The 10,415-nt window shown below is 48.6% G+C and overlaps 1 protein-coding gene across 1 annotated transcript in view; it reads right to left on the bottom strand.

Annotated features, from left to right (window-relative positions):
* The window catches only part of Taok3 (TAO kinase 3), a 165,469-nt gene extending 158,626 nt beyond the window's left edge, over nt 1-6,843 (bottom strand). Inside the window, exon 1 of the mRNA XM_031337622.1 lies at nt 6,625-6,843. The gene's annotated coding sequence lies outside the window, so the exon portion shown is untranslated. The remainder of the gene's footprint in view (nt 1-6,624) is intronic.
* Nucleotides 6,844-10,415: the final 3,572 nt, after the last annotated feature.

Here is a 10,415-nt window from a genome sequence, read left to right as displayed (position 1 = left end):
AGAGAGAAGAGAAGAGAAAAGTAGAGAAACGAAACTGATCTAGACCTAGCCCATCTGGATCAAGTTTGCTATTGTCTGCGTGATCTTGGGAAGTCACTGACTTTCTTTGAGCCTTAGTTTTCCTATGTGCAAATCCACTCCTTGTTCTTTCTGGAGTTGGCTGTCATGCAATTGAGCAAATGATCCATGAGAGTCTAGCAAAGCTGGCTACAAAAATGGGCTTCAAGGGGTTAAAAGAAGCAACCAGCGCTGCTGAGTAGACTCATAACCAGGCACAGTACTGACACTAAGTGACGGGTGTGTGCTCCACTCTGAAAGGGACCAGTGCATCAACCGCGCCTACCAGGCCTCTAAAGAAGGAGCTGAAAAAAATGGAGCTGAAAGCATCTGAGAGCTACATGAAGGGGTGGGGCTGTGAGGCAGACAAGGCAAATTGTGAGGGTGGGGCGGAGCTGTGAGGAGGATGGGGCGGGGCTGTGAGGTGAACAGGGCGGAGCTATGAGGATGGGGCGGGGCTGTGATGAAGAGGGGGCGGGGCTGTGAGGGGCAGGGACAGGCTGAGAGGGGAAATGGGTGTGGCTATGAGAGGAAAGGGTGTGGCTGTGAGGTAGACAAGAGGCGGGGGGAATGTGAGGTGGTTCCTCCTGGGCTTGACAGGGCCATTGTACTCTGAACTCAAGGCAGCTGTGGCTACCTGCACTCTCAGTGGGTCACATATGCATGCATGCATGAGTGTGGGGGATAGTGGAAGATCGCACGGACATGAAGATGGGAGGGACACATGTTGGAGGGTGTCTGGAGAGTGTATTGGGCTGGATATGATCATGATATGTTGTATAGTCTTATGAAGTGGTAAAATTTAGTCTAAACATTAAAAATTAAATTAAAAAATTAAAAGGCTTATATTTTCAACAGAACTGAAAATTGGCCATGAATTATGATGCTGTGTGGTGTGCTCACTGCCAAGATCAATTAAGTTATTTGTTTACTTAAGAACACTTTCTGCTTTAATTAGTGGAATCTATTATGGTGGGGGAGCAAGATGTATTTGAACCGCCATCACCCTTGTTTGCATGGGCATATGCCAGTGACAGAGAGAGAGTGAAACACATGAACATAAATCCAGGATTGGCAGTGGTGGTTAAGAGCACTGGCTGTTCTTGCAGAGGACCCAGATTCAGTTCCGGGCATCTAAAAATGGCTCACGACCATCTCTAACTCTAGTTCCAGGGCATCTAATGTACTCTGCTGTCCTTCACAGGCATGGGGCACACATGCAGTCCACAGACATTCACATTCAGGAAAAATGCCCACATATATAAAATAAAATAAATCAAAAAGTCCTTGCTTAAAAAAGAAATAACTAAGCATAGTGAGATTGTTCAGTGGTTAAAGGCACTTGCCACCAAGTCTGACGACATGAAAGAAGAAGAGAACCAACTCCTCCAATTTGACCTCTGACCTCCACATACACATGAGCCTATACATATACACAGTAGATAAACGAATATAAAATTTAAAACGAGCATATACTATAGAGTCTCAGTTTAATCTGGAAATATAAGGTTTCCTTTAAAATAGTGGGAGAAATTGGAGTTGAACTTTGCAAATGAATATTTCATTCATCAATTATGATACTAAAATAAAGCCTTGAAGGTGGGCTCAGTTTCCCTTTCTTCATGGCGGTGGGAGGTCAGCTGGCAGGACCCCTGATGATGGACTCAGGGATCAAATGTTCCATGGACTGAGAGCTAAACATATCACCACAAACAGGAAAGCAGCCAATTCAATGTGTGACAAGGCTAGCCCACCACAAGTTAAGTCATCTAGGCTAAAATACACCCTCCAAATAACTCCAAAACTACCGTGTATGATAGGCATTTTCTCCCTGAAGGAAGAACAACTTGAAAAAATTTTTTTTCAGGAATTCCCAAAACATGTTAAGACAGGATCTTTCTTCTTGTGTGTGTCTATGTGTACATGTGTGTGTATGCATGTGTGTGTATGTGTGTGCATATCTGTTTATGTGTGTGCCTCTGTATATGTGCATATATGTGTCCCTGTGTGCCCATATATCTGTCTCTCTGTGTGTTTGTCTATATGTGTCTGTGTCTTAGGGTTTTACTGCTGTGAACAGACACCATGACCAAGGCAACTCTTTTAAGGACAACATTTAATTGGGGCTGGCTTACAGGTTCAGAGGTTTAGCCCATTATCACCAAGGCAGGAACATGGCCGCATCCAGGCAGGCATGGTGCAGGAGGAGCTGCAAGTTCTACATCTTCATCTGATGGCTGCTAGCAGAATACTGTTTCCAGGCAGCTAAGACAAGGGTCTTAAAGCCCATGCCCACAGTGACACACCTACTCCCACAAGGCCACACCCACTCCCACAGGGCCACACCTACTCCAACAGGGCCACACCTTCTAATAGTGCCACTCCCTGGGCCGAGCATACACAAACCATCACAGTCTGTGTGTATGTGTATGTATCTGTCTGTGTTCTTTTTGGGAGGGAAGAAAGAAATTTAAACCGAGAGAACATTCTAGAGGGAAAATGTGTCTGTATGTAACACATGCATAGTAAGACTTGGTGATTGTCCTTCGTCAACTCTCCAGTTCTTGCTCCACTCCTACACCCCGATCTACAGAAGACACGCATTTATGAACACTGGCAAGCAATGAAGACACTAGCTAGTTCAAGTTGGCTTCCCTGTTAAGCCACGCTAGATAGCCAGGCAGCCTCCGAGAGTACAAAGGATCCACTGTACGGGACTCAAACAGTAAGGAAAGTGTAAAACAGGCTATTAGGTTTCCTGGGCTCCAGCTAGCCCGAGACTAAGGTGAAGAACATGCAAGTGCTCATCTGAATCTCTTGCCAATGGAGTTTTTAAGCAGGAGACAAGCCTTTCTAATGAACAAACATATCAAAATCTCATACACATCTCTCCCCTCTCACACTCCCTCCCCAGGGAAGAACGTTCTGGACTCCTCTTATCACTGAGAATTTTACTCCCCTCGTCTGCCTCCAACATCCCTGGATCAACACCATAGGACAAAGTGTCTGCCTTGGCTGCCTAGGTGATGACTCAGGAGAGGACCAGGACTTCCTCTTCATACAAGGAAATACATTTATTATTCTGTCTTTAGATATGACCATTTGCACCAGTCAGAAGTGAGCTTACAAGACAGGAGAAAGCATTTTCACGGGTCTAGAACTTCCTGGAAGGACTGGGGCTGGGCTTTCCCACTCAGAGAACCTCATGCCCCTCATGCTTTACCCCCAGGATGAATAGACACATGAGTTAATTGGCTTAATCCTCTACCTCCCCACCACAACCTCCCCTCTACCCCACCCTGCTTAATTTTACTTCTTCGTTAAAACCTGTGCTTGCTGTGGCTGGTCCTGTTCTCAATATCACCTACGTTTCACAGGGGTGGGTCTCTAGCAGGTGGATTCCTAGCAGGTAGGATTCCTAGCCAGTGGTACCCTAGTGGGTGAGATCCCTAGTAGGTGGAAGTACTAGCTGGTGGGAGTCCTAGCCGGTGGGAGTCCTAGAGGGTGGGACCCTAGCAGGTGGATTCCTAGCGGGTGGGATCCCTACTGGGTGGGAGTCCTAGCAGGTGGGATCCCTAGTAGGTGAGACCCTAGGGGGTGGAAGTCCTAGCCGGTGGGACCCTAGTGGGTGGGACCCTAGTGGGTGAGATCCTAGTGAGTGGGATCCCTAGTGGGTGGGATCCCTAGTGGGTGGAAGTCCTAGATGGTGGGAGTCCTAGAGGGTGGGGCCCTAGTGGGTAGGATCCCTAGTGAGTGGGATCCCTAGTGGGTGGGACCCTAGTGGGTGGGATCCCTAGTGGGTGGGATTCCTAGTGGGTGGAAGTCCTAGCCGGTGGGACCCTAGCGGGTGGGATCCCTACTGGGTGGGAGTCCTAGCTGGTGGGAGTCCTAGAGGGTGGGACCCTAGCAGGTGGGATCCCTAGTAGGTGGGACCCTAGGGGGTGAAAGTCCTAGCTGGTGGGACCCTAGTGGGTGGGATCCCTAGTGGGTGGGATCCCTAGTGGGTGGGGCCCTAGTGGGTGGGGCCCTAGTGGGTGGGATCCCTAGTGAGTGGGATCCCTAGGGGGTGGGATTTCCAGCATCACACCTGGCTCTGCACTGCTTCAGAGCTGCCTTAAGGCAGAGCTTGTTAACAGTGCAAACCTTTCATTTCTATAGGAAAACCATTTCAGAGTCATTGATCTTAGATGGAAATGACATCGAGGCTGGCAGTATGGCTCAGTGGGAAGGTCACTTACCTGGCATTAATCTGGCTTTGATGCTCTCTCTGCACCTAAATAAATCAACAGCAGATCTAGGCAAGACTCTTCTTTTGCTCTTATTCTAGGGACCAAGCCCAGCCAGGGCTTTTGGGCTTGTTAGCCCAATCCTACATTGTGTCCACTAGGAATAATACAGTATAGTTTTGGTGCAGCTGTCTAGTGCTAAACACAAGCAAAACATTTCTTCAGTCTTTTGAGACAGAGTCTCAGAGCCCAGGCTTGCTTGGTACCATGTAGCCAAGGCTAGCCTCTAACTCAAAATGATCCTGTCTCAGCATCCTAAGTCCTGCTATCATGCCCAGTTAAAGGGTTTCAAACACCACACACTCTAAATCTGACCCAGAGGAGACATCCAAACAACAGAAATGTAATATTGGTTACATCCTCCATTATTTCCCTAAAATCATCATTTCTGAAGTTTCTAAAATGAATAAAACAGCAACAAACAAAAACATTAGAAATAGAGAAAAGGAAAATCAGAAATACAAGCCATATATAAAAATGTCACAATGAAAGCTCATTGCTTTGTAAATGCTACTCTCTCCCCAGAATAACTGAAGAAGAAAAACCCCATCATGATTCCTTAAAATGTTTCAAATATAAAGCTGATGACCAAACAAGTATAGAGGGGGTTGGGGCCATGTCAAAATATGCTGGCAGTGGGCATTGGGGGAGCATCCAGAGGGTTGGGGCCATGTCAACATATGCTGGCACTAGGGTCATATATTTTCAGGTGCATCAGAGTAGAAGGCTATCTTGTCTCTGCCCTCTTCTATTGCCTCAGCTCTTTGTCCTGGCCTTGAGAGAGACCTATAGTGTCTACTTTGAATACACATATCTGGCTCCTTAGCTTGCCTAGAAAGTGCCATTCATTTACTGGCCCCAGAAACTGTTTTGAAAAATTGAGTGTGACCTCCCAAGTGTGTCTAACACATCAAAGTTAAACAGCCCTAACTACAAACCTGCTTTGGCTCTCCTAAGTGTGCATTGTAAACACTGATAGGGACAGACTGCCAAATGGGAAAAAGTTTCTTAACTCCTTGTGGAGAAGCGAAAAGCCAAACTTAAACAAAACAAAAAAACAACCGAGCATTAAAAATTAACATCCTAATTAATCCAAGGCTCTTCTAAAAGAACTACTTGGAATGGGGCGAATGGAAGCAAGCCTCTTTGGTTTTCTCCCAGATCTGTCATCAAGGAACCCCCAGGTCGAACTTTAGAGAAGAGAAGGGAAGCCTGCTGTTTGGAAGAGATGAGGTGATGGTCTAATCTCTACAAATCGTCTGGCTAGCCCTTGGCCAGCCCTTGGGATCCATGTCTTTCACTCCCAGGCCCATCACATGATCCCCCTTCCAGCGTCCCGGAACTCAACCCTCAGGGAGACCTCGGATTCTTAGAAGTGGAACATTGGTGTCGTCCAGGTGTCAGCATTGCTGCTGTCCCCACTCAATACCATCCAGGTCCTGGCTGCTGGTGCTTTTCCCCAGGTGCCTGGCTGTGAGGTCAGAAACCCATGCTCACGCTCTGCAAGCTCTTCTCTGGTACCTCACTCACCCGCTCTCTTTGGACTCTCGAAGCTGTCTGTCCCTGCGCTGGGTCCCTCAGCCCACACCCATCTGTCTTGGCCCATTTTGGGAAGCCCTCCCTTCACTCAGCTGCCCTAAGCCTTCCTGAGGTCCTCTTCACACCCATTGCAAGAGCATAGTTTCAGAACCACTCACTGCCCTCGCCTCGCTTGACGTCTCCTTTGCTTGTTTTCTGTCTCGGTCCCTCTAGGGTCCCCTTCCTTCATCCCGCTGACTGGGTTCTCTCAAGTCAACCAGCTCAGTCTGCAGTCCCAGTCCCTTTGAGTGTACCTCTCTGGGTCCCGTCCGCTTTTCCCACCGGTCCATCTGGGGCGGATCTCCTCGTTCACCCCACCGTCGCAGTCCCTCCGGTCCCGTGGGATAAGTCTCGCTTATCCCACGGTCCGAGTCCCTCTTCAACTCGCCCTGTACTATCGTGGGGTCCCTTTGCTCTCCTGGGGTATTTCTCGGTCCCCTCCTCATCCTGCTTTCCCCATCTCTCTCCGGGTCCCCTCGCTCACCCGCAGTCCCTCTCGGAGTTCACTCCTCTCCCCGCCGTCCCTATCCCCATCCTGGTCTTCTTATTCTCCGCGACCCCTCTCGGGGTCCCCTCCTACTCCCCGTTCCGGTCCTTCCCGGTCCCCTGGCGCACTGGCAGAACCGCTAGCAACTCCGCTCCCGGGATGCTCACGGCCGCTGCGCCGGGACTCGGGCTGTCACTCTGGCGCCCGCGCTCTCACCTCAGTGCTGTCACCCGCGGCCCCGGCGCCGCCGCCTCCTCTCACTTGTGCCCCGAGTCGCTCTCGTGCTGGGTCTTCGCGTGCTGGGTACCCACGCGCAGCCTCCGCCCGCGAGTCCCCGTCGCGCCCCACTCTCCACGCAGGACCCTAGGTTGCGGCCGCTGCTGCTGTCCGAGGTGCGGCTCCGCCAGGGGTAACCAATCGCACCCGACTGTGCGGAGCGCGCCCCGCCCCCACTCGACCCCGCCCTCGACTCCGCCCACAGACATGCTCTGATAGGCTCTCTACTGACCTTCCCTAATCGCTGCTGTCGGGGTCCAGGCCGAGTATAGACGTTCGATTGCCTTTGCCTGGGAAGCCCGAGCGGTCGATGGATTCAGGGGATTGGCGGAGCTGGCTGTGGGCGGGGCCTGGTGGGCGGGGCTTTCTCAAACGCGGAAGCTCTCTCAACTTGTGTTAGCCCTGGCCCTCTTCGGGCGCGGTCAGCCTTGTTTGTGCGGTGCAAGGGTCAAAGTTCGTGGCTCTTCCCCAAGCCTTGGCTTGCCTTGAGAGACCTCTGTGGCGAGCTCGTGGGGCCGATCGGATCTTTCACAGCTCCTAGTCATCCATAAGAGACGCTTTCCGCCTGGGGCTTGTAAATATTTTCTAGCTTTCAGACACTTTGCGTTCAGTGGACCTCGGTTTACTGCTGGAGAGGAAAAAAAAAATCAAAAACAAAACTGTGGGCCCAGCTAAGTGCTTACCAGGGTATGGGCACATTTTTAAATAGATGCGATGTGAATACCGATATTTTTTAGGCAGAAGTAGGAAGATTGCCTCAAGTTTGAACCTAGCCTGGGTTATCTAGCTAGACCTCTCCGAAGCCAAGAAAAAGAAAGAGAGAAAGAAAGAAAGGAAAAAAGAAAGAAAAGAAGACAGAAATGTGAAAAAAGAAATATTCATTTTGTGAGTTTTGGTCATCACAGTTAGAGGAGTTGAGGAAGGGGAACCCCGTTGGCTTTGGCAAAATTCCAGCAAGCATTTCCAACTGAATCTTTCAAGGGCCACAGGCTTTAATGAACCAAAGGCGGAAGGTCGGTGAGCTTTGACCACAAGTGCAACCTGCAATAACCTGACTCCATCCTAAACCACGTTGAAACATAGTGCTTGCCAGAGATTAAAGTGCACCAGGACCTGTCTCCTATTTTTGTGGAAATGGCTGTGTTGTTACAGTCAACGGTGGAAGCTCAAAGCAGTTTTCTGCAGGGACACATTTTCTCCCTAAGTCTCATCAGACATGGACACGGAACTCCTGGTCAATGCTCTACTACAAAAATATTTAGTTTTGCGGGGCAGTGGTGGCACATGCCTTTAATCCCAGGACTTGGGAGGCAGAGGCAGGCAGATTTCTGAGTTTGAGGCCAGCCTGGTCTACAGAGTGAGTTCCAGGACAGCCAGGGCTACATAGAGAAATCCTGTCTCGAAAAACTAAAAAAAAAAAAAAAAAAAGTTTTTATTATCGAGATTGGGTCTCACTACGTAGCCTAGGTTGGTCTACTGGCCTAGAACTCTCTGTACGGACAGGTTGGTGGCAATTAAAGGCACATGCCAACACTCTGCCCTATCTTTTTTTTTTTTTTCCAGTACTGGAGATTGAATCTAGAGACTCAAATATGCCAAAAAACCTCTCTCCCCTCCCCTCTCTCTCATTTCCCCAGCAAAATTTGCATCCTAAACATTGTCTGTTTGCATATCAAACTTCATCTGGGTAGTCTGACTGAATACCCTATTTGGGAAAAGTGGTGGAGAATTTTAAGGGGTGAAACTTGATTTTGAAAGACACTAAAAAATTTGGTTGAGCCTAAAGTCATGAGGGCTTCTTAAAAAGTCCATTTCCCTCTTCACTAAGGAGTGCTTAGTAGACTGCTCTTTGGGCCAGCTCTGCAGTCTTCATGGAAGATAAGGGGTAAATTGTCCTCATCCAACTGTTTGTGTCTCTATAATCCATGTAAAACAGAAACGCATGACTATTAACACTGGCTGGCCGTAATGAGGGAGACACACACACACACAGTACACGCATACACAGGAAGCTGACCTCATCCTTTGGAGAAGAAACAGCTCTGAGAACTTCGGCTGAGGCTGAGCTTGAAGGACTGTTGTCGAGAAGGGGTTTCAGATCCCTGAACTGCTGGAAAAGCTATCCCATCTTTGCATTCTGGACATTCTTGCATTTCTGCACAGAGGAACTCTCCCTTACAAAGAGAGCCAAGATTTAATTAAAACAAGGTAGCAAATAGGAAATGTCAAAATAAATGGGACCCAGAACGAATGTTCTCATTTTTAGAAGTCTCTCTGGGGGCCCATTTGGAAATACATTTGATCACAGAGGCTGTGAGAAACAGGATACTGTCCTGGGTTCTACCCCGCCTTCCACTGTGTTCCCATCTGCTGGGCCTTAATGCTTGTTCTGTTCTCTGCAGATTTGAGTTAACTGAATGGGGTTCCTCTGGACATATCTTCCCTGTCTCTCCAATTAGGGAGTGAAGCTAGGGTCTCCAGCATGCCAGGCAAGTACCCTACCCAGCTGCATGCATCCACAGCTCATCTTTTTTTTTTTTTTTAAACAGGGTTTCTCTGTGTAGCCCTGGCTATCCTGGAACTCACTCTGTAGACCAGGCTGGCCTCGAACTCAGAAATCTGCCTACCTCTGCCTCCCAAGTGCTGGGATTAAAGGCGTGCGCTACCACTGCCTGGCACAGCCCATCCTTTTAAATTTTGTTTTCAGACAAAGTCTGGCTAAATTGGCTGGCCTTGAACTCACTGAGCAATCCAGGCAAACTTTGATCTTGCTCTGTCCTCTTGCATTTATCTTTCTGAGCACCCGAGATTATAGTCCCGAGCCACTAGGCAGAGCCATAGACTTCTCCTCCTCCTCCTCCTCCTTCCTCTTTTTCCTACATCTCCTCCTTCTTCCTCCCTTCCCCCTCCTCCTCTTCTTCTAAACAAAACTGTAAACACTGTGTTCCTCTTCTAGGGGTGGGGAATACAGGGCTATGCAGATTAACACATGGAGAAATTCAGTTTCATGGCTTTTTTGTTTGTTTTCAAGACAGGGTTTCTCTGTTTATCCCTGGCTGTTCTGGAACTCGAGTTGTAGACCAGGCTGGTCTTGAACTCAGCCAGCCTCTGCCTCTATAGTGCGGGGACTAAAGGCCACTGTGCCAGCGTTGGCTTCTGAATTTAAGCCAGTGACTTTCTGGAGGGAAATACTCTATTTACTCACGTGAAAATTAGCAGGTTAGCAAGTTACTGTTTTAGGCCAAAATACCTTAGAAATTGTGATCGAGAAAACACAAGGCAGCTATCCCGTGTACATCCTGGATCTGGGATTCTAAACTAACGTCACCGTTTTTTTTTTTCTTTTTCTTTCTTTCTTTTTTTTTTGAAAGGAGAATGAGAACTCTTTTGATTATTTGTAAAATCGGGAGAACAGCTTACCCCGTAAATCTATCTAAAAGAAAGCACTGGCAAAGTCTAGGGGCATACATTCACCTGACCCGTGGATGAAATGGCAGCAACTTGCCATTATTGTAATAGCCCCATTAAGGCAGGGAGCAGCCATGCACTCCATTTTCTGTATCACACACACTCTGGCTGTCTAGGCTTCCAAGCCCACCATGGGAAAAGTTCACGTCATTCACCTGCTTGAATCAGAGACCAATGCTACCTATCCAGGGCTTTGCAAAGCCTCCGCCCATCGGGTCGCTTCCATCCACACTTTAGTTCTGACTCCAGGCACCGCCTGGTGG

The sequence above is a fragment of the Mastomys coucha genome, unplaced genomic scaffold (genome assembly GCF_008632895.1).
Source record: "Mastomys coucha isolate ucsf_1 unplaced genomic scaffold, UCSF_Mcou_1 pScaffold22, whole genome shotgun sequence".
Lineage (NCBI taxonomy): Eukaryota > Metazoa > Chordata > Mammalia > Rodentia > Muridae > Mastomys > Mastomys coucha.
This window is presented reverse-complemented; position numbering and strand designations above follow the sequence as displayed.